The sequence below is a fragment of the Lathyrus oleraceus genome, chromosome 5, assembly GCF_024323335.1.
Source record: "Lathyrus oleraceus cultivar Zhongwan6 chromosome 5, CAAS_Psat_ZW6_1.0, whole genome shotgun sequence".
Taxonomy (NCBI): domain Eukaryota; kingdom Viridiplantae; phylum Streptophyta; class Magnoliopsida; order Fabales; family Fabaceae; genus Lathyrus; species Lathyrus oleraceus.
The window spans coordinates 360,717,169-360,741,713 of record NC_066583.1 but is presented as its reverse complement, the minus strand read 5'-3'; the positions used below and the strand labels follow the sequence as shown (position 1 = coordinate 360,741,713).

Below are 24,545 nucleotides of genomic sequence, written 5' to 3'. Positions count from 1 at the left end.
TTGATCGCCTATGTGGGCGGCAAGGATCCCCCTTAGGGATCCAATGTTTTGATCGCCTCTAGGTGCATTAAGGATTCCACTTAGGGATCCATCTATTTGATCACCTATAAGGAGACAAGGACCCCACTTAAGGATCCATCGATTTGACCGCCTCTATGGGAAGCAAGGATTCCACTTAAGGATGAGGCAGTTTGATCACCCCTATGGGTAGAAAGGATCTAATATAGGGATCCAACATTTTGATCGCCTCTATGGACGGAAACGATCCCACTTAGGGATCCAACGATTTTTTATTGCCTCCATGGCGATCATCTTTAGGACTTTTAGGTTACTTGTAAAGAAGGGAACAACTAACAAACATGGATTTTCTAAGATGATAAAATTAGGTGCCTCATTAAAAATCCCCGCTCTATGAAAAAATGCAGAGGGAAAATAGTGCACCCTATGAAATAACTTGTCCATATAATCGGCAGAGATGCAATACTCGCATATGCAAATTAACAACAAAGTACCCAAACAGTAGAAAAATAAATGGCAATTATGTAGATGTCACTAGAGGTCATCCTCTTTGGTCCTTCAATCTTCGATCTCGTCACTGAAGGTTTGAAAACACAAGAAATGAGGATTTGAATTGGGTTTTTCAAAACAAAAGATTTTTACCAACTCAAGAACACCACTTAAAAGTTAATAACAAAGAGATAAAAACACGAGTATTTTTATTCTGGTTCGCCTGAAACTCAAAGCTACTCTAGTCCACCTTCCAAGGTGATTTTTCCTTATAAAAAAGGACTTAATCCACTATAATCAACATATTAAAATAATCACAAAGAATAACCTTCTTTATCTTCTCAAGGATCCGATTATACCCTAGTTTCCTTAAGGACTCACAAAGAAAAACCTTCTTTGTCTTCTCAAGGATCCGACTATACCTTAGTCTCCTTAAGGAATCAAACAAACAATTTGAATAATATTTTGTATGTTACAAGTTGCTTCTATACATGCAGATTTTACACAAATGATTAACAAATACTTAAAGAAAAATTGTGTAGAAAAGTTGATAGATTTTCACAAAGAAATAGACTTGTCAAAATGTTGTAGCACCGACAGATTTCTTCAAGTTTCCAAGTCTCACTTATATAGCATAAGAAGAAGATCCTTGGAGGGAAAAATGGGAAAAGCTAGAGCGGTTGTCCACAGTTGGATGGTGAAATGAGTGATACTGCGATCTGTCCTTCATCCATAAAATTAGTGACAGGTGTGATGTATAGTACTTCCCTTGCCCATGAAATCAATCGTCTGGCTTAAGATCTTTAGTATCTTCAGAATCTTTAAAATCTACAGTTAGAACCTTGATAACCTCAATCGTCTGACCTGAGTGTTGGTGTAAACCCTAGAGGCCAATACTTTTGGTACTTGTATCGAATTATTTATTAACAATAAAAAGCCTTTTCTTTATTAAGTTTGTTTAATAAAGTCCCTAGAATAGCTAGTCTGTTTAATGTATCAGGTGTGACTTAATCATGAGATCCCATTAAACATAAGGACATTATTCTTAAAGTATTCGTAGTCGAGCTTTATTGTAAAGTGGAATAACATTAAAGCATTAAGACTATTATGTATATAGACTGATGATCACATCTCATGGATCATGGATAAGGAGTTATCAAGTCTTAAACATAGGTATGAATATTATGAGTAATATTTATACTGGATCGACCAGCTATGAGAATACTGATGACACTGAAATTCTCCGTATTTTCGACTCCGATTTCACATGCATTTTAGTTGTTTTATTGTTATTTTGTTATGTTATTACTATGTTTTCTTTGTTTTCAGGTTTTCAGTCTAATGGGAACCCCGATCGAGAAAAGGAGTGAAAATGAGCTAAAAAGCCAAAAACTCAGCATTTTACACTTGTGCTTCCCACTATGGCTGGCGCCATAGGTCCAGCCATGACGTGTCCCAATTCAACTTCTCCTCAACTGCCACATCTTCCACCATCTCCACTTGGGCGCCACAATTTACTCCTATGGCGGGCGCCATGATGTGGTGGCGGGCGCCACAAGAACACATATGTTTCCCTCCCAAATTCAAACTTAGGGGCATCCTTGTCATTTCCATTATTTTCCTTTCCTATAAATAGAGCCTTGATTTCATTTGTTTCTTCATCTAAACTTAGTTACAACTAGGCATATATTAGTATTGTGTAAAAGTGGTAATCGCTTCACATCGGAGTGTTGCCACAACTGTGTAATCGAGTCTGTAATCGAGTTTGGAACACTTTGGAAGGAAGTTAATGTTGCCGCCATTTTTATTTCTGTTACGCACTTTATTCAACCCTTCGATTGGATCAGGTTTTATTGCTTTAACTTTGTTTACTTTAGTTTCCCGCACTCGCACTTTACTTTATTTATTTCCCGCACTGCCTTTACTTTGTTTACTTTCCCGCACTCGCACTTTACTTTATTTATTTCCCGCACCGCCTTTACTTTGTTTACTTTCCCGCACTCGCACTTTACTTTATTTATTTCCCGCACTGCCTTTACTTCGTTTATTTTCCGCATTGCACTACTTTTATTTACTTCTTGCACCGCACTACTTTTATTTAATTTCCCGCACTCGCACTACTTTTATTTAAATTAAAATGCATCTTTACTTTACCATGTCTAGATAAACCTATAAAGGCTAGAATGTAAGGATCGTAACTGAACCGATAATCCGTACAATTGTTCATAGAAACACTTAAGGGCTATTTTAACTTTCAACTTAAGTTTTCCCGCAATTAATTTCCGTATGGTAAGATCGAAAGTCGTCCGACGTCTGTTTAAACTTAGTTGTTTTTAACTATTTCAAATACAACGAAAGCGCTTTGTTTAGTTCATTAGGAGTTTTTAACCTAAAAAGAAAAGTGATTTTAAAACTATTTTCGGACGCGTTTATAATGTTAGAGTCTGGTTCATGAGAACCTCTTTTGGTTAAGAAATCCAGGTCAAAATACTTTTTAACTTAGTCAAGATACTATATTTGTTAAAAATAGGTTTACTACTCTAACGCAATGCGCGCCTTTTTATAAGTGGCATTAAGAGGGTTTGATTAGGGAGTACAACTCGATTCTGAATACGCGAAAGCGATAGTTCCCGTTAAATTGGTTCTTTTCAAAGTAGGAAACACTGTCCATAAGTAATTCTATTAGCAAGTACTTGGATTATTAATTTATTATGTGAATTACATTCGAACTTGTCTTTATAAATTGAATTTTAATATAGTACTTTATTTTTCATTGTGCAATCTTAAAAAACCTATTTCGATTACCTTAGATAAACACCATAACAATAGATAGCGATAGATTGACATTTGGTCTTTGTGAATTCGATAATCTTTTATATTACTCTGACGCGTTTTCGAAAAAGTACGCATTAAGTTTTTGGCGCCGTTGCCTGGGACCAATTTCGTCAAATTTTGTACCCTGTTGTTATATCGTTTAGACTTAGGTTATTACCTGTCGGTCAATGCGAAGGACTTGTAGCACCAGAAGCTTAGTATATCCTTTGGCGGAACTTGAACGTTACGCTCGCGCACGTTTATTTTTCCATAGAATTAGGAGAGCTATGGCCGAAGATCAAAACCAAAGACCTCTTAAGGACTTCGCCCAACCATCCAACGAAGAACCTAGTTCTAGTATAGTAAACCCAACCATCCCAGCGAATTATTTCGAACATAAACCCTCCCTATTGCAACTAGTGCAACAGAGACAATTCGCAGGTCTCGCTACTGAGAACCCGAACCAACATTTAAAAATCTTTCTCCAATTAGCAGACACTTTTAAAACCAATTGAGCTTCTTCTGAGGCAATCCGTTTAAGATTATTCCCTTTCTCCCTCAGAGATAAAGCCCTATCATGGTTAGATTCCCTTCCACCCAATTCCATAATAACTTGGGACAACCTTAGAAAAGTATTCCTTGCTAGATACTTTCCCCCAAGTAAGAGCGCCGTTCTTCAAAACCACATAACCATATTTACCCAGAACCAAGTGTCGCATCCTGGGCCTACGTAGTTTGTCAGAAACAAACATCAGAGTCAACGTAGTTCGGGGAAATGGGAAACATGCTCGATAGGATATCGCATCTTATGCCTGCGTATCTCATCTGGAATGAGAATCAGAGCTACCGTAGTTCGGCTAACGCACGCCGAAACAAACACACGCACAGACGCTGAGACGTCAAAGCAAACACGCAAATGGAAACAGACTGCCAATAGCTGGTCTTACGTCCTACTCCACACGAAACAAACAAACGAGGAAACCGAATGCCAATCGCTGGACTTACATCAGACTCCAAGCACATAACAAACAAACGGGAAACCGAATGCCAATCGCTGGACTTACATCAGACTCCAAGCAAACAAACACACATAGGAAACCGACTGCCAATCGCTAGACTTACGTCAGACTCCAAGCAAACAAACACACACAGGAAACCGACTGCCAATCGCTGGACTTACGTCAGACTCCAAGCAAACAAACACACACAGGAAACCGACTGCCAATCGCTGGACTTACGTCAGACTCCAAGCAAATAAACGCTAACCGGATGCTGAATCGTCAAAAGAAACACAAAAGTTGGACAAACAAACTAACAGGGAGTTTGGAACTCGAGCCTGCTAGCTGTCAAGCAAACACACCCCAAAAAGAGAAGAAAGTTGAAAAGAAACAAGCTAAAAGGGAGTCGGGAACTCGGACCTGAAAGCTGTCAAGCAAAACACACACAAAAGTTAAAGGGTGCCCGGAGAGATCTCGCACAATCTCCTGCCTACGTACCTCATATGGTATGAGGATAAGGGGAACGTAGTTCCCCTTAACAGGGGAGAAACTTTCTCCTAAACCAGAGACCGGGAAATAACAACTAAAAGGGAGACTGACTCGAGCCTAAAAGTTGTCATGCAATCCACAATGGTCCTATGTTGAGGTATCTGAACATAACCTAACTCGCACAGGAAGCAAGTTGAAACAGCAAATAAACAGCAAATAAGCAATCACAAGAGAGCAAGCACACACACTATATGCAAACAAGTGGCTCATACAAGGCTGGGCTTTAGTCAAGGGGTCAAATCAACCTCGACAAACAAGCCGTTTCTATCATGGGTGTTTTGAGCTCTTAACCCTAACATTGAGAGTTAGGGTGAAGCAGATGAAAAGGTAATGAGGGTAAGACCTCATAGCTCTTAACCCGGGCCTGGGTGAGCTTCAATCAATGAAAACGTGGGAGTCCAGAATGTGGGACTCTACTCCACATGACCGACTCTATATACAATGATCTTGGGTGTTTATTCAAAATGCATCAGCACGTAGTGCGAGCAAGATGAAAGACTCAACTGAATAGCAGGGGATGGATTGCACATCCCTTCTATCTGCCAATGCCTCTTCACTTAGGAGGTCTTTACATGTACAAGGCACAAAGATAAACAAACACAAGCATTGCCTCTTAAGGAGGGCTTCAGACAGGTGCCTGCCAAAATAACATGTCAGGTCTTCCAGACTACATGGACTTAAGGAAGTTACCTAAGTGGTATGCCAACCACAAGCAAAGCAAAGCAACTCAAATAATGAGTTAAAGCGGCTAAAGCACCTGTATGAAAAGCTAAAACATCAGTAGGATACTCAGACAAACAACCAACAGTTAACAGATAACAACAGACAGACAATCCCAATATGTACAACATGCAAGCCATAAGGAAAACACTCAAGTGATTCACCAAAGGACCTACAAAAGAACCAAAGGTTAGCAAACATAGCAAATAGCCAAGCTCAAATGATGAGGCAACATCAATCATGGAGATGAATGCTTGAACCTGAAATTCAAAGTTCAAATGTGAGTACAAACCCCTAGGACAAAGCCTAGGGTCAAAAGTGAATCAAAAAGTCAAAATAGAACTTAATATTCAACATGAAGCAACTACATTCAATCAAGAACATGTCCTAAAAAGGACCAAATCAAAATCAAATGGAAAAGTCATTAATTGCACAAGATAAGGCAAAAGGTACACAAGGTGATCACAATTGGACATGAAGAATCAAAATTCCAAATTAAAACAGAAATGAGTCAAACAATTCTGGAAATTTTTATGTGCACACAACATATCAAACACAATCATCATACCAAAATTCAAAATCATCAGAGTTCAATTGACATGGATACAAAAATTCACAAGCTAGACATCCAATTGTGTGACACAAATTGTCACACCTAAAGTACATGTGTCCCAAATAGTGAAGACAATAGCAAAAAATGCCAAATAACAGTAACAAAAAAAATTGACATGGAAACCACCGTCTTCTTCATGAAGACGGTGGATGAACAGTAACAATCCACAAAAAAAATTCCAGATTTGGCCAAAACTTATATCAATCAAAATCTCGTGACATGTACAACAAGAATCCAACATCAATTCATGTTAATTCATCACATACATTGCAAATCGAAACAAAACATTTTGATGTACAAAACTTCAATCAAGCATATCTCAGCCAATAAGCCACCATTTCACACGAAATTTCCATCAGCATAATAAGCAAGCAAGGATCTACACTATCATGGCAAAAGTTTTGAGAATTAGGAGCTTCGAAAAACCTACCTCTTGAAGATCAACTTCTGGAGCTTGTAGTGACTTAGATCTTGCTCAAATAACAGCTTCCATGTTCATTGTTCTTGAGCTTGCTATGCTTAATTTCTGCCCGAATTCACTGATCCAAGGCTTGATCTACACCAAATCAATATCACAGAACAAGAATATGGAAGAAAATCAAAGGCTTATGTGGAAGAAATTTGAATTTGGATTGGGAGAAAATATTTGAGGGAAGAGGATTTTAGATCTAGAAATGGTGAAAACCTCACAAATTCTGTTAGGATTATGTATTTATATGACATGTTAATCCTACTGAAAATGTTAATTAAGCTTGGTTAATTTGAAATTAGCAAAAATAAGGTGCATGATCAAAATGACAATTTGTGTGGTGCATGGAAAATCCAAACGTGAACAGTACCATGTGCATGGTTAAATTCACTCAAAATCATTTTATCAACACAATGGCAATGGAAATTAATTCATGTAATGCACCAATTTTGAATTTAGCATTTTCCCTCCAAAATAAGCATGAAAGAACAAATGATCATATGATGCAATTTCAAGCAATGTAATGAATGATTTGGAAAATACATGTCATGACAAGCAAAATGCAAATGGAGGCACTCAATTTGGAGTTATGAGTCAAAAGTTATGCCCTTTTGAAGTTTCAAGCACACTTGGCAATGATTTGAGCATATCTCCTCAACCATTCATCATAAACTCATGATCTTAGACTTTTTGTAAATGGGAGAGGAAGATCTTCAACTTTCATGTTGGACAAAAATTCATTTGAAGCTTCTTTGATGATGTAAAATCAAGTTGAATTTGAACCAAAAACTTTCCATTTTTGGAAACTTTCAATTACATGTCACTTTCCATTTTTGGAAACTTTTGATTTGGCCTCAAATTCTTCAAGATATATGTTTGTAATGACAAATGAACCTCTTTTAAATATGAATGAGATGTTGAAACTCATTTCTCCCCCTCCTGGTCCTTAGTTGACTTTCTATTGACTTTCTAGGTCCCTAGATGACCTAACCATGCTCTGATCAGCTTGAGCCTCCACCACTTGAGGAAATGACTCCAAAATGAAACCCTAGCTCTTGTAAGCTTCCCATAATAATCATATGATCTCCATCCAAGAAATAAACCCCATCTCCTTGAGAAACCCTGACTGGTAGAATAACACTGATTAGGGTTGACCAGAGGTCAAAACCCTAATCCCAAGGAATCTGAGCATGAACAATGAATCCATGGACGATGACATAACCATGATGATGATAATGTATCCTTGCAACCAAGATAATGCTCAACCTGTTGAAGAATCAAGAAAACCCTAATTGAAGCACAAACCCTCATATGGCTAGTGATCAATTCCATAAGACCCTCAGGCTTGAATCTCTTAACCTCTCTATCTTCTGAGAAGGACTTAGGAGGATGACTTGTTTATTTTCACATGATATGCAAAGATGCAATGCCTAATGCCTTAAATATGAAATGCAATATGCTAAGCTAGTCCCAAGAATAGGAGGGCAAATTTTAAGGTGTTACAGCTGCCCCTACTCAATCCACTGTGAACCTGTCGATATGAATAGCCTCGGCTTTCAGATGATCAGGGTGAAGAGTGATTGAATACCAAGAACAGAAGAACAATTTGCACTCCGCTGGGAAATAATTAACAATACCTGTCAGAATCGGCAACGAGGCGATCTCAAAAGAAGAATCCGTCTGGCACGGTGAAGGTCGGCCTGAATACCGAAAAGAATGTTGACCTGGATACCAAAATACATGGTAACACAGGAATACCCATGGCCTGAATGCCGCTCAGCAGTCTGAATACTAAGCGCCAGAATCTGGGAGTATTGATATCGGTCTGAACACCGAGAGATTGGCCTGAATGCCCGAAAAAATGGCCTGAATGCCATTTCGGCCTGAATACCACTCCGGTCTGAATATCGGAAAACTGGCCTGAGTGCCACATCGGTCTGAATACCACTTCGGCCTGAATACCGCTTCGGTCTGAATACCAGAAAACTAGCCTGAGTGCCACAAGTACTTCGACCTGATCGTCGGAAACTTCTTCGATCTGAAGATCGGAAACTGCTTCGATCTGAACATCAGAAACTGCTTCGATCTGAACATCGGAAACTGGCCTGAGTGCCACAATGGTCTGAATACCCGAAAACTGGCCTGAACGCCACATCGGTCTGAATACCCGAAAAACTGGCCTGAACGCCACATCGGTCTGAATATCCGAAAAACTGGCCTGAACGCCACATCGGTCTGAATACCCGAAAAAACTTGTCATGCCTGTCAGCATCGGCAAAAATAAGGGACAATGATAAATGAGGCGGCACGCGTGCCAACGACCCATGCTGGGGATAATAAGCCATGAGCATGCCATCCCTACTTAATCCACGGTGAACGAACAATTTGCGCTCAGCTGGGGATTAATCTCTTTCTCCTTTTTTGCTTTTCTTGAACCCCAAAACTTCTCTTGATTTTTTATTATTATTTCCATCTCCGCCCGACAGAAACTCTTCCTCCAATATCACACTACTAGGAAATACTGTTGATTCAGAATCACGATGCCGAACTCCTCAGAGTAACATCTTCACCATCTGGCGAAACCAATCCTCAAACAGTAACCACGGCTTGAGACTAGCTTATGCTTGCAATGTTTATGCATGATGATTTTTTTTAGCGTAATGCTCCATAATCATGGAAATGCTACGCAATTAGCTATGCAATATGCTATGCTTATCTAAATGATGAATGCATAAAAAGTATCCCCCTCAAGGGACTCTTCTGGGGAGCTCGAAGCACTCTGCTGAGGAACTCGATAACACTCCAACCTTCACCCTACTGGGGAATAGCACTGCTGCTGGGAAATAGGAAACCCTCACCAGGGATGACCTCCACTGAACCCGATCCGCTTGGGGATTTCGCTGGGGAACCAACCCCCAACGCACTCTGCGAGGAAAACAACAATCTTCGACTTGCTGGGGGAAATAACAATCTCAACCCTGCTAGGGGAAATAGCAACCTTCCGTCCTGGCTGCTGAGGAAATAGAAATCTCGAAACTGCTGGGGAGATAACAATCCCGACTTTGCTTGGGGAAATAAGGAAAGTCTGGCATAGAACACCCGTCGACTCGTCGAATCCTGGTATTCCACATCTAAATCCAGTGTCAGCTTTCCTCTTTTGAGAGCTCCCAGGCTCGTCCGGACTTTTCTGATTCATCACCTTGTATTCTCACCTTCTCCGTACTCCACGGAGATCGAACTCCTCAAATTGGTATCAACTTTCTAATTCTTCAGACTTTGAAGAGTCTTCTTGATTAATCTTCCAGGATCATCGTACGTCTTTCGTCGTCTTTTCACCATTCTTCAATCTCTTGTCCCTGATTGGACAACACGGGGATCTTTTGTCAAAAACTTCACATCACAGCCTGCAAGTGAGTGAAAATATCTAACATCACCTGCAAAAAGATCGTTAGATAAAAACGTGCCCCAGGCATGCCAAGATTTCAACACCTGAGTCACTCAACCTTCCAAATAAGATTTCAAGTTTTCAATCTTATGAACATGTATTGGAAGGGACCTGTATGTCTCAAAATGCAAAGATTCTTTATTAAAATAAACGGATGTTTTTGCAATCAAAGCGGTAATGAAAACAAAAAACACAATTATTTGACTGAATATGCATTTTATTGATTGAAAAAGGTGGCTCAAAACTGAGCAATACAAAGGAAGCAATTCCTGAAAAGAGGTAATTGCGCATAAAAGGAAAAATCTATCCTAATGGCAATGTGAACCCGTGATCTCATCGAGTTCTAACTCGGTTACAGCCCATATGTCCTCAAGACTCTCCGTGCTTTCCGCCTTCTGAACAAGACGCTTCCGACTGATCTCTGTCGGGGATTATCCAGGTGTCTTAACCAAAGTACAAACGATCATGCTAGACGCAGTTGTTCGTTTCAACCCCTCTTTATCCTGGACCGCCCTTTCGGGTTTTCAGTCCACCGTGATACCCTTTTTTGCCCAATCCGCCCTTGTGGGGTTTTCGACTTGTCGGGTGTACAGTTTTTCTCTTTTTTATCCCTAATTTTGGCCCGAACCCTTTCCATTTTTTTTTCGGTTCGTCGGGATGCCTATTTTTTCCTGGATTCTTTTATTCTTTTCGTCCAGCGGGTCTCTTATACGAAGTATTTTTTAACTGCGTCCGCATTCACAGGGGATGGAAAATCCTCGCCATCCATGGTCGTTAACAACAAGGCTCCGCCAGAGAAAACCTTCTTGACCACGAATGGACCTTCATAATTGGGTGTCCACTTGCCCCTACGATCGCTCTGAGGAGGAATGATCCTTTTCAACACCATATCTCCTACGTGATACACACGAGGTCGCACCTTCCAGTCAAAAGCACGCTTCATCCGCTGCTGGTACAACTGCCCATGACAAATGGCTGCCAGCCTCTTTTCCTCAATCAGGCTCAACTCTTCATACCGAGTCCTTTCCCATTCAGCCTCTTGCAATTTTACGTCCATCAGGACTCTCAACGAAGGAATCTGAACCTCAACCGGTAGCACGGCTTCCATCCCATACACAAGCGAGAAAGGCATTGCCCGAGTAGACGTACGCACCGAAGTTCGATACCCATGCAATGCAAACGACAACATCTCGTGCCAATCCTTATAGGTCACGACCATCTTCTGCATAATCTTCTTAATATTCTTATTGGCTGCCTCAACCGCCCCATTCATCTTCGGACGATAAGGAGAAGAATTGTGATGCTCGATCTTGAATTCCTGACACAGTTCTGCCATCATCTTATTATTGAGATTAGAACCATTATCAGTAATGATTCTCTCGAGAACCCCATATCTGCAAATGATGTCTCTCTTCAGGAATCTAGCAACAACCTGTTTCGTCACGTTCGCATAAGAGGCTGCTTCCACCCACTTGGTGAAGTAATCAATAGCCACTAATATGAACCGGTGCCCATTCGAAGCCGTAGGCTCAATCTTCCCAATCATATCAATGCCCCACATAGCAAACGGCCACGGAGATGACATCAAACTCAACGGGTTTGGAGGCACGTGCACCTTGTCAGCATAAATCTGGCATTTATGACACTTCCGCACGAAGTTAAAACACTGAGCCTCCATTGTCATCCAATAATATCCGGCTCTTAATAGCTTCTTCACCATTGCATTCCCACAGGCATGGGTACCGAATGACCCCTCGTGAACCTCTTTCATTAATTGGATTGCTTCTTTATCATCAACACATCTGAGCAAAACCCAATCGAAATTCCGCTTGTACAAAATCCCATCTTTATTCAGATAGAACACCATGGCCAACCTCCTCAGAGTCTTTCGGTCCTTCTTGGATGCTCCCTCAGGATACTCTTGGGTCTCCAGATAGCGTTTGATATCAAAATACCACGGCTTCTCATCATCAGGTGCTGTGTCAACAGCGAACACATAAGCCGGTCTATCCAGACGTCCCACCTCAACACTAGGGAACTGATTCCACCATTGCACCTTAATCAAAGCGGCCAGAGTAGCCAAAGCATCTGCCAAAGGGTTTTCTTCTCTCGGCACATGATGCAATACCACTTTGGTGAAAAACCTCAACAATCTCCTCGTATAATCCCGATACGGAATTAAATGAGATTGATGCGTATACCATTTTCCGTTAACCTGGTTCACAACCAAAGCTGAATCTCCATATATAACAAGGTTCTTGATCCGTAAATCAATCGCCTCTTCAATCCCCAAGATGCAAGCTTCGTATTCAGCCACGTTGTTGGTGCACTCAAATGTTAGCCGGGCAGCAAAAGGAATGTGGGATCCTTTCGGCGTAACCAAAACAGCACCAACACCGCTACCATTCACGTTAACGGCCCCATCAAACATCAGAATCCATTCGGATTCAGGGTCAGGCCCCTCCTCCGGGATTGGTTCCTCACAATCTTTCGATTTGAGAAACATGATGTCCTCATCAGGGAATTCAAACTTCATTGGTTGATAATCCTCAATGGGTTGCTGGGCGAGGTAATCAGACAATACACTCCCCTTGATTGCTTTCTGAGAGGTATACTGAATATCATACTCGGTCAAAATCATTTGCCATCTCGCAACCCGTCCGGTCAATGCTGGCTTCTCAAATATATACTTGATCGGATCCATCTTAGAAATCAACAAAGTGGTATGAACCAGCATATACTGTCTCAGTCGGCGAGCAGCCCAGACCAAAGCACAGCAAGTTTTCTCGAGCAGTGAATATCTTGTTTCACAGTCGGTAAACTTTTTGCTAAGGTAGTATATAGCATGCTCTTTTCGACCAGACTCGTCATGCTGCCCCAATACACACCCCATAGACCCCTCGAGGACTGTCAAGTACAGAATGAACGGGCGTTCCTCCACATGAGGCATCAGAATCGGAGGCTCCTGCAAATACTCTTTTATCTTTTCAAATTCTGCTTGGCACTCATTATTCCACCTGACCGTTTGATCTTTTCTCAACAATTTGAATATAGGTTCACACGTGGCCATTAGGTGAGATATGAACCGTGAAATGTAGTTCAATCTACCTAAGAAACCACGAACCTCTTTCTCTGTTCTTGGTTCAGGCATTTCTTGTATTGCTTTTACTTTAGCAGGATCAACCTCGATTCCTCTTTCACTTACAATAAACCCCAACAACTTACCGGACCGCACTCTGAAAGTGCACTTATTCGGATTCAACCTCAGTCTGAACTATCTCAACCGGTCAAACAGCTTAGCCAGATCCACCAAATGCCCCTCTTCTGTTTGGGACTTTGCTATCATGTCATCAACATAACATTCAATTTCATGATGAATCATATCATGAAACAAAGTCACCATGGCCCTTTGATAAGTAGCACCGGCGTTCTTGAGACCAAATGGCATCACCTTATAGCAGAAAGTGCCCCACGGTGTGATGAACGTTGTTTTCTCCATATCATCTGGCGACATTTTGATTTGATTATAGCCAGAAAAGCCATACATGAAGGAAAACACCGAGAACTGAGCCGTATTATCTACCAACACATCAATGTGAGGTAATGGGAAATCATCCTTCGGGCTAGCTCTGTTCAAATCCCGGTAGTCCACACACATCCTCACCTTTCCATCTTTCTTCGGCACCGACACAATATTTGCGACCCAAGGCGGATAATTAGTGATAGCGAGGAACCCAACATCCAACTGCTTCTGAACCTCTTCTTTAATTTTCATGGCCATTTCGGGTCGAGTTCTGCGCAACTTCTGCTTCACTAGAGGACAATCTGCTCTCAATGGTAACTTATGCACAACGATATCGGTATCCAACCCTGGCATATCTTGATAAGACAAGGCAAAGATATCAACATACTCTTTCAACAGCGCTACCATTCTGCTCTTAACATTTGCCTTCAAAGCAGCCCCAACCTTCACCTCTTTTCTAACCTCTTCGGTACCCAGATTCACAACCTCAACTTGCTCTTCGTGCGGCTGAATCACCTTCTCCTCTTGTTTCAACAACCTGGCTAATTCCTCCGGCAGTTCACAATCTTCTTCGCCTTCTTCTTCGGCATGATAGATCGGATTGTTGAAGTCATATGAGGGTGTAACATAATTGTTATCAATAAGATCCGGAGAATGATCGCATTTGCATGAATGTTGATTCATGCATTGCTTTAGAACCGGAGCGAGACAAATTGAAAAAGTGAAAATGAAAACATTGCCATTTTTATTTTTGTTTTTATTAAACTGCAAAAATAAATGAAAGACAAGGAGCACCGCTTTTACTGAAAAAACACCTTTTTTATTTATGATGCAAATATTGCAAAATGAAACACATGAGGTGGCCCTTACAATGAACCATTACGTTTCGGGCAAAACGTATGGCTTTCATGCAGACAAAATTGAAAAACAGGAAATATTACTCTTCACGTAAAGTGACAGTGATGATCTTTTCGGCCTTCCAGTTCTGGATCTCCATCCCTGGTACGCACGGCTTTATCCATTGATCAAGCTCACAGTCACTGTCGACCTCTTCACCCACCATAGAGATGTGATCTGGATCCAGCATTTCAGCCATGGTGAATGTGAATGTTTGGCAACGATCTTTATTCTGACCAGACGAGCCTCGGTCCGGCTGATAACCAACCCCAAATCTGTCTTTCTTGGCGGCAATGTCCATCATCTTTCCCCAACCAGGAGCTTCCCCACTCTTCACCACCTCGACGGCCTGCTTGTACGAAGAAATGGACGGCTTCTCCTCTTTAGCAAAAATAGCATTCTCCACCTTGACGGTTTCGAATGCCTGACTTGGCGTTTCAACAATTTCACCGTCCATTTCAACATATTTGAACGATGATAGGTGGCTGATGAAGATGTCTTCTTCCCCCACAAACCGTGACGACCTGCCCGTCCCAGATGTACTTCAGTTTCTGGTGCAAAGTTGAAGTTACTGCCCCAGCAGCATGTATCCATGGGCGACCCAACAGGCAGCTGTACGCCGGCTGAATATCCATGACATAGAATACGGACTTAAACACCTCGGGCCCGATCTTCACGGGGAGCTCCACTTCCCCAAACACAGCCCGCTTCGAACCGTCAAAAGCTCTCACCACCAGGTCCGTCGGCCTCAAGATCAACCCTTCATAATCCAGCTTTGCCAAGGCCTTCTTCGGCAACACATTGAGTGATGAGCCGGTATCAACCAACACGTGCGAGAGCACGTCTCCATTACACTCCATTGCAATGTGTAATGCCCTATTATGATTCCGCCCATCCACAGTTAGATCCAAATCAGTGAAACCCAACCCATGGCTGGCATTGACGTTTGACACCACCGTCTCCAACTGATTCATTGTTACCTCCTGGGGAACATAGGCTCTCTTCAGTATTTTCAGCAAAGCCTCCCTATGCCCCTCGGAGCTCAGCAATAAGGACAAGATTGAGATCTTGGATGGAGTTTGTTGCAAGTGGTCAACAAGCTTATACCCTGACTTCTTGATGATTCTTAGAAATTCTTCACCTTCATCATCAAGTTCTCTTTCCGACCCACCAGGCGCCGGTGTCACCACAGGAGTACCCTCATTTACCACCTGCTTCCCTCTCGCCCTAGCTAAAGCCTCGGCCTTATCTTTCTTTTCTTTTTCTCCCTCCCCACTCCTTAAAGCGTCAGGTGCAAACAACCTTCCACTGCGAGTGAAACCACTGGGTCCGACATTATCCACCTTTGAAACGGTGGTTTCACCTGCAATCTGATCATCCAACTTCTCCCCATTACAATAAACCTCCCCACCATAGTGCCACGACACGGCGTCATCATTATCATAAGAAATTGGCCCAGGTACCGTGATGGTAACTGGAGCCGCATCTGTCAGCATTGACAAATCAATCGGATCAAAATAAATAGTTATGGTGAAGACATCTTCTTTCCCCAAATCCACCTTCTCAAATCTGAGGCTTCCCTCATCCATCATCCTCTGGACAGCCTCCCTCAACAATACACACCCATCGGGAACAACGGTGCACGTAGCACAACAGTCATCACAGCCCAAGAAGACCCCATTCTTCAACAATTGTCTCTTGACCTTAGCCAAAGGAGTTCTCAACTGGTCCACAACTGTCACCCAGATTCGGCCCTCATCCTTAGAAATTGCATTCACCCCCATTTGACCATGCGCGGGCATGGGATTAACATTCACATTCACATTCGGAGATGGAGCAAAGTTGATTGCCTTAGAATCCACCAAGTCCTGGACCACATGCTTAAAAGCTTTACAATTTTCCACATTGTGTCCAGGGGCACCTGAGTGGAATTCGCACTTGGCGTTCTCATCATAGCTGGGAGGCCTCTGATCGGGTCTCACTAGAGCCAAAGTTCTCAGCTGGACCAAACCCAAATCCTTCAACTTCTTCAACAAGAACGAGTATGTCACAGGTGGCCTATCAAATTGACGATCAGTCATTCGCCCTCGCACCTGATACCCGACCCTCTGCGGTCTCTGTTGAAATGGTTGTCGTTGTTGTTGCGGTTGTTGTTGTTGTTGTTGATTATCAGCAGGAATGGTTACCGCAGCAGTGTGCTGGTAGTAACGATCCCTACTCTGTCCCCTCTATGCATACACATCGCTGGTGTCACCCTCCTTCTTTCTCTGACCATTACCAAAGGGCTTCTTCGATCCAGACGATGAAGCACTACCCTAGATCTTCCCCATCTTTAACCAACTTTCAATTCTTTCTCCGGCCACCACTATATCAGCAAAGTTGGTAACCGGGCATCCCACCATTCTTTATGCAAATGTCCCATGAAGGGTACCCATAAACAGATCAGACATTTCTCGGTCTACCAACGGAGGTTGGACTCGGGCAGCCAGCTCCCTCCATCTCTATGCATATTCTTTAAACCCCTCATTAGGCTTCTGAGACATACCCTGCAATTGGGTACGGCTAGGAGCCATATCAGCATTAAATTGATATTGTTTAAAGAACGCATCACCAAGATCCTGCCAGCTCTTGACATCAGATGACCTCAGCTTAGTGTACCATTCCAAAGACCCACCAGACAGACTGTCCTGGAAGAAGTACATCCAAAGCTTCTGGTCCATTTTATAAGCAGAAATCTTTCGGACGAAGGCCTGGAGATGGGTTTCCGGGCAAGAACACATTATACTTGTCAAATGCAGGCACTTTAAACTTTTGCGGGATCACAATCCCCTCAACCAGCCCCATGTTCGACATATTGACAACCCCCGGAGTAGCATAGCTTTCAAGAGCCCTGATTTTCTCTGCCAGCACCTGAATCTCTTTGTTGGGTGGTTGGAAACCGTATTGGCCAAACTGTTTATTAAGCATGGAGAACTGATCTTCTTCTCTATCCTCCTCGGCCCAAAGAAAGGAGGAAACAGGCTATCCTTCAGATTGTTACCCATCGGACCTGGTCCACCGCCCGTGGCAACACCAAAACCCCCACCATTATTTATCACCACACCAGCAGTAGTTTTCTTTCTGAGATCTCCCCCATCCCTGGAACCACCAAGGCCATTGTTGGACACCGCCTCCTGATTGTTACCACTGTTGGCAGCTGAAGCCCGCTCGAGCTTCTCCACTTTATCAGCAAGTGCTTTTTGCCCCACGGCAAACCCTTGCATGACGTTGATCAGTTTTCTCATTTTCTCCTTCAGCTCGAGAATGTCTGCGTTGGGTAGATCCATCAGCCTGGATGTGTTGCGTCTGGTAGGATATCTGTGCGGACGGGCTGTGTGCAAAGGAATGATTCTACGTGCGCGAGCAATGATTCCTGAAACAATCAAGCACGTTAGAAACCGACACCTGCAAAATAGAAGACAAGTTATTATGATTCATGCATGAATGCAATGTCTATCCATATGAGGAACATTCAGTCCTTCGATCCTGGTTTCATCGAGACGGATAATAATTTGGCAACAATATTCCGACATCAGGATGTCTCTCAACCGGCATCTCAATCGAGAATGTACCCTGAGTATGGATAAACCTGAGTTAGATGTTGATGAATGCAAAATGTGGATGATGTATATGCATGAATGCAACGCACTGTGCCATCCTCCAAGTCATCTGAACATCCACTGCACTGGGTTACGGCCTTTGAACTGATCACAACCATCTGAGATACTGGGTAACCATAAATCCGACTCGGGGTTCCGAAATAAACGGAACGGAGGATACATCACCATCATCATCGGCGAACCACTAATCTGATAGCAACAAAATCATCTGCACCAACCCAGGGAATCCTGAAATAAACGGATCCCCATTGATAAATACCACGGACAGAACTCCGGCGTCTCAGAAATAAATATCCATAAATCCGACTTATAAACAGGACTCTGATCAATAACTGAACCATTAGTCACCATCAAAGTCACCATCAGAACATGCATCTGTAGGAATCAACCCTCCCCTCACAGGTGAATTCTATAAGGTCATCCTAAGGCGGATAATGGTCTCGACAATTGGACAAGATACTCAACGGGTTTGCCCTTCCGAGTGTGCCGCTGCAGCTCTCATAAGATTGTCTAAACGAAAGATCCGGGAAAGATCGGTCACCGAAGTCAACAGCCCTAAAGAGATAACTCAACCAAAGTGGAATACTCCACCCGGAAGGACTCACTCAGAAGAACCTCGTCCGACTTGTGGTATGTCACGTCGCAACAACATGCTGATCCAACATGTGAGGAAACGTGAGACCACACTAATCCTAGGTGTATACTCGGGCCTGGGTTTTAGCCCCACTCAGAACACCCACCCCAAATCAGAGGAACCAACCTGTACAGAATCCAACATAATGATAATATGATGCATGCAAACATTTATGCAAATATATACACAATCACAATATAATAATCATAAATGCAAAAAATAAAGCAGCACAAGCAACCTAAACTACCCTAGAGAGCGCTAGGAATGACTCGCTTAGGGAAGATGGACCAGCAAGAGGTCAACTTCTTTTAGTCCCCAGCAGAGTCGCCAGCTGTCGCATCTTGGGCCTACGTAGTTTGTCAGAAACAAACATCAGAGTCAACGTAGTTCGGGAAATGGGAAACGTGCTCGATAGGATATCGCATCCTATGCCTACGTATCTCATCTGAAATGAGAATCAGAGCTACCGTAGTTCGGCTAACGCACGCCGAAACAAACACACGCACAAACGCTGAGACGTCAAAGCAAACACGCAAATGGAAACAGACTGCCAATAGCTGGTCTTACGTCCAACTCCACACGAAACAAACAAACGAGGAAACCGAATGCCAATCGCTGGACTTACATCAGACTCCAAGCATATAACAAACAAATGGGAAACCGAATGCCAATCGCTGGACTTACATCAGACTCCAAGAAAACAAACACACACAGGAAACCGACTGCCAATCGTTGGACTTACGTCAGACTCCAAGCAAACAAACACACACAGGAAACCGACTTCCAATCGCTGGACTTACGTCAGACTCCATGCAAACAAACACACACAGGAAACCGATTGCCAATCGCTGGACTTACGTCGGACTCCAAGCAAATAAACGCTAACCGGACGCTAAATCGTCAAAAGAAACACAAAAGTTGGACAAACAAACTAACAGGGAGTCTGGAACTCGAGCCTGCTAGCTGTCAAGCAAACACACACCAAAAAGAGAAGAAAGTTGAAAAGAAACAAGCTAAAAGGGAGTCGGGAACTCGGACCTGAAAGCTGTCAAGCAAAAGACACACAAAAGGAAAAGGGTGCCCGGAGAGATCTCGCACGATCTCCTGCCTACGTACCTCATCTGGTATGAGGATCAGGGAAACGTAGTTCCCCTTAGCAGGGGAGAAACTTTCTCCTAAACCAGAGACCGGGAAATAACAACTAAAAGGGAGACTGACTCGAGCCTAAAAGTTGTCATGCAATCCACAATGGTCCTATGTTGAGGTATCTGAACATAACCTAACTCGCACAGGAAGCAAGTTGAAACAGCAAATAAACAGCAAATAAGCAATCACAAGAGAGCAAGCACACACACTATATGCAAAACAAGTGGCTCATACAAGGCTGGGCTTTAGTCAAGGGGTCAAATCAACCTCGACAAACAAGCCGGTTCTGTCATGGGTGTTTTGAGCTCTTAACCCTAACATTGAGAGTTAGGGTGAAACAGATGAAAAGGTAATGAGGGTAAGACCTCATAGCTCTTAACCCGGGCCTGGGTGAGCTTCAATCAATGAAAACATGGGAGTCCAGAATGTGGGACTCTACTCCACATGACCGACTCTATATACAATGATCTTGGGTGTTTATTCAAAATGCATCAGCACGTAGTGCGAGCAAGATGAAAGACTCAACTGAATAGCAGGGGATGGATTGCACATCCCTTCTATTTGCCAATGCCTCTTCACTTAGGAGGTCTTTACATGTACAAGGCACAAAGATAAACAAACACAAGCATTGCCTCTTAAGGAGGGCTTTAGACAGGTGCCTGCCAAAATAACATGACAGGTCTTCCAGACTACATGGAGTTAAGAAAGTTACCTAAGTGGTATGCCAACCACAGGCAAAGCAAAGCAACTTAAATAATGAGTTAAAGCGGCTAAAGCACCTGTATGAAAAGCTAAAACATCAGTAGGATACTCAGACAAACAACCAACAGTTAACAGATAACAACAGACAGACAATCCCAATATGTACAACATGTAAGCCATAAGGCAAACACTCAAGTGATTCACCAAAGGACCTACAAAAGAACCAAAGGTTAGAAAACATAGCAAATAGCCAAGCTCAAATGATGAGGCAACATCGATCATGGAGATGAATGCTTGAACCTGAAATTCAAAGTTCAAATGTGAGTACAAACCCCTAGGACAAAGCCTAGGGTCAAAAGTGAATCAAAAAGTCAAAACAGAACTTAATATTCAACACTAGGAACTACATTCAATCAAGAACATGTCCTAAAAAGGACCAAATCAAAATCAAATGGCAAAGTCATTAATTGCACAAGATAAGGCAAAAGGTACACAAGGTGATCACAATTGGACATGAAGAATCAAAATTCCAAATTAAAACAGAAATGAGTCAAACAATTCTGGAAATTTTTATGTGCACACAACATATCAAACACAATCATCATACCAAAATTCAAAATCATCAGAGTTCAATTGACATGGATACAAAAATGCACAAGCTAGACATCCAATTGTGTGAAACAAATTGTCACACCTAAAGTACATGTGTCCCAAACAGTGAAGACAATAGCAAAAAATGCCAAATAAAATCACACAAATCCATCAACATGTTAAGAATCATCATGCAAAATTTCAGGGCAATTGGGTCATTATTGAGCATTTCATGATAGAAAGAATGAGGCAATGTCACAAAGGCATCCATGTTCACATAATCAACCATAATTCAAAATCCATAAATGGTAAAATCGTAAAATCAAAACCATAAAATTCTAGACATTTCAAGGATCATGTAGCAAAAAACCTGGAATTAATTGGATCATTATTCAATTTTTAGTGATTTTTTAAAATTCATGAAAGAAAATGAAATAAAGATGCAAAACATGAAAAACTAACGAAAAGAATTGGAGAAAATGGCAATGTTGGAGGCTGGAATCGAACACACAACATAATGGTTCCAGGCGTCTCACTGAAACGCGCCGTTTCAATTATTGATGTGGCAAGCCACATCAACAGTCAAGGCTGGCGTGGAAGCGGTCAAATGGATATGGAACAATGAATTGGCCACTGGATGCACACGCAAGCGCTAGGTCAGCATGAATTAAACAAAATAACATGAAAACAAAGGGAATCGAACGCGCGCTTGCAACTTGAATGGCGCTTCTACAGTAATATTTTCATGGACGAACCAGTAAACCCTAGGCCTGTACAGGCAGGGCGGCGCACGGTGGAAACCACCGTCTTCTTCATGAAGACGGTGGATGAACAGTAACAATCCACAATTTTTTTCCAGATTTGGCCAAAACTTATATCAATCAAAAGCTCGTGACATGTACAACAAGAATCCATCATCAATTCATGTTAATTCATCACATACATTGCAAATCGAAACAAAACATTTTGATGTACAAAACTTCAATCAAGCATATCTCAGCCAATAAGCCACCATTTCAGACGAAATTTCCATCAGCATAATCAGCAAGCAAGGATCTACATTATCATGGCAAAAGTTTTGAGAATTAGGAGCTTCGAAAAACCTACCTCTTGAAGATCAACTTCTGGAATCAGCAATTTCATGGCCTGGCAAGCTTCAAATCCACTCCTCTATCACTGTTATGAAGCTTTATGAAGAAATTGGAGCTTGTAGTGACTTAGATCTTGCTCAAATAACAGCTTCCATGTTCATTGTTCTTGAGCTTGCTATGCTTAATTTCTGCTCGAATTCACTGATCCAAGGCTTGATCTACACCAAATCAATATCACAGAACAAGAATATGGAAGAAAATCAAAGGCTTATGTAGAAGAAATTTGAATTTGGATTGGGAGAAAATTTTGGAGGGAAGAGGATTTTAGATCTAGAAATGGTGAAAACCTCACAAATTCTGTTAGGATTATGTATTTATATGACATGTTAATCCTACTGAAAATGTTAATTAAGCTTGGTTAATTTGAAATTAGCAAAAATAAGGTGCATGATCAAAATGACAATTTGTGTGGTGCATGGCAAATCCAAACGTGAACAGTACCATGTGCATGGTTAAATTCACTCAAAATCATTTTATCAACACAATGGCAATGTAAATTAATTCATGTAATGCACCAATTTTGAATTTAGCATTTTCCCTCCAAAATAAGCATGAAAGAAAAAATGATCATATGATGCAATTTCAAGCAATGTAATGAATGATTTGGAAAATACATGTCATGATAAGAAAAATGCAAAAAGAGGCACTCAATTTGGAGTTATGAGTCAAAAGTTATGCCCTTTTGAAGTTTCAAGCACACTTGGCAATGATTTGAGCATATCTCCTCAACCATTCATCATAAACTCATGATCTTGGACTTTTTGTAAATGGGAGAGGAAGATATTCAACTTTCATGTTGGACAAAAATTCATTTGAAGCTTCTTTGATGATGTAAGATCAAGTTGAATTTGTACCAAAAACTTTCCATTTTTGGAAACTTTCAATTACATGTCACTTTCCATTTTTGGAAACTTTTGATCTGACCTCAAATTCTTCAAGATATATGTTTGTAATGACAAATTAACCTCTTTTAAATATGAATGAGATGTTGAAACTCATTTCTCCCCCTCCTAGTCCTCAGTTGACTTTCTATTGACTTTCTAGGTCCCCAGATGACCTAACCATGCTCTGATCAGCTTGAGCCTCCACCACTTGAGGAAATGACTCCAAAATGAAACCCTAGCTCTTGTAAGCTTCCCATAATAATCATATGATCTCCATCCAAGAAATAAATCCCATCTCCTTGAGAAACCCTGACTGGTAGAATAGCAATGATTAGGGTTGACTAGAGGTCAAAACCCTAATCCCAAGGAATCTGAGCATGAATAATGAATCCATGGAGGATGACATAACCATGATGATGATAATGTATCCTTGCAACCAAGATAATGCTCAACCTGTTGAAGAATCAAGAAAACCCTAATTGAAGCACAAACCCTCAGATGGCTAGTGATCAATTCCATAAGACCCTCAGGCTTGAATCTCTTAACCTCTCTATCTTCTGAGAAATACTTAGGAGGATGACTTGTTTATTTTCACATGATATGCAAAGATGCAATGCCTAATGCCTTAAATATGAAATGCAATATGCTAAGCTAGTCCCAAGAATAGGAGGGCAAATTTTGAGGTGTTACACCAAGGAGAATCATTGTTCGAAGCTTGGGAGAGATATAAAGAGTTGTTAAGAGCATGCCCACGTCATGGATTAGAAAATTCGTTAATCATTCAGACCTTCTATAATGGACTTCACTATAACACTAAGATGACCATCGATGCTGCCGCAGGCGGTGCCTTGATGAACAAACCTTATCCTGAAGCTAGTGCCCTCATCGAAGATATGGCTCAAAACCATCATTCATGGGGAGCCGAACGAGCGATAGTTGAGAAGAAGGAAGCCCAAGGAGGAGTACACGAGTTAAGCTCTATAGACATGATGCAAGCTAAAATGGACGCGTTAGCCCTTAAGGTTGAGCATATGTGTATAAACCCGAATACTGCAGCCGCAATTTCGTCGGATTGTGAGATATGTGAAACCAAAGGACACCAATCTGCAGAATGCAGTCTCTTAAACAAAACCAACTATGAGAAAGTGAACTATGCCCAAGGGAACCCATATTCGAATACTTACAACCCTGGATGGAGGAATCACCCAAACTTCTCCTATAAGAATAATAACCCTATCCAAAA

At 41.8% G+C, this 24,545-nt stretch overlaps 1 non-coding gene across 1 annotated transcript; it reads right to left on the bottom strand.

Moving 5' to 3' along the window:
* Window positions 1-23,955: 23,955 nt before the first annotated feature.
* Window positions 23,956-24,065, bottom strand: LOC127089676 (small nucleolar RNA R71). Its single transcript, XR_007791236.1, has one exon. It is a non-coding gene; the product is annotated as a small nucleolar RNA R71 (small nucleolar RNA).
* Window positions 24,066-24,545: the final 480 nt, after the last annotated feature.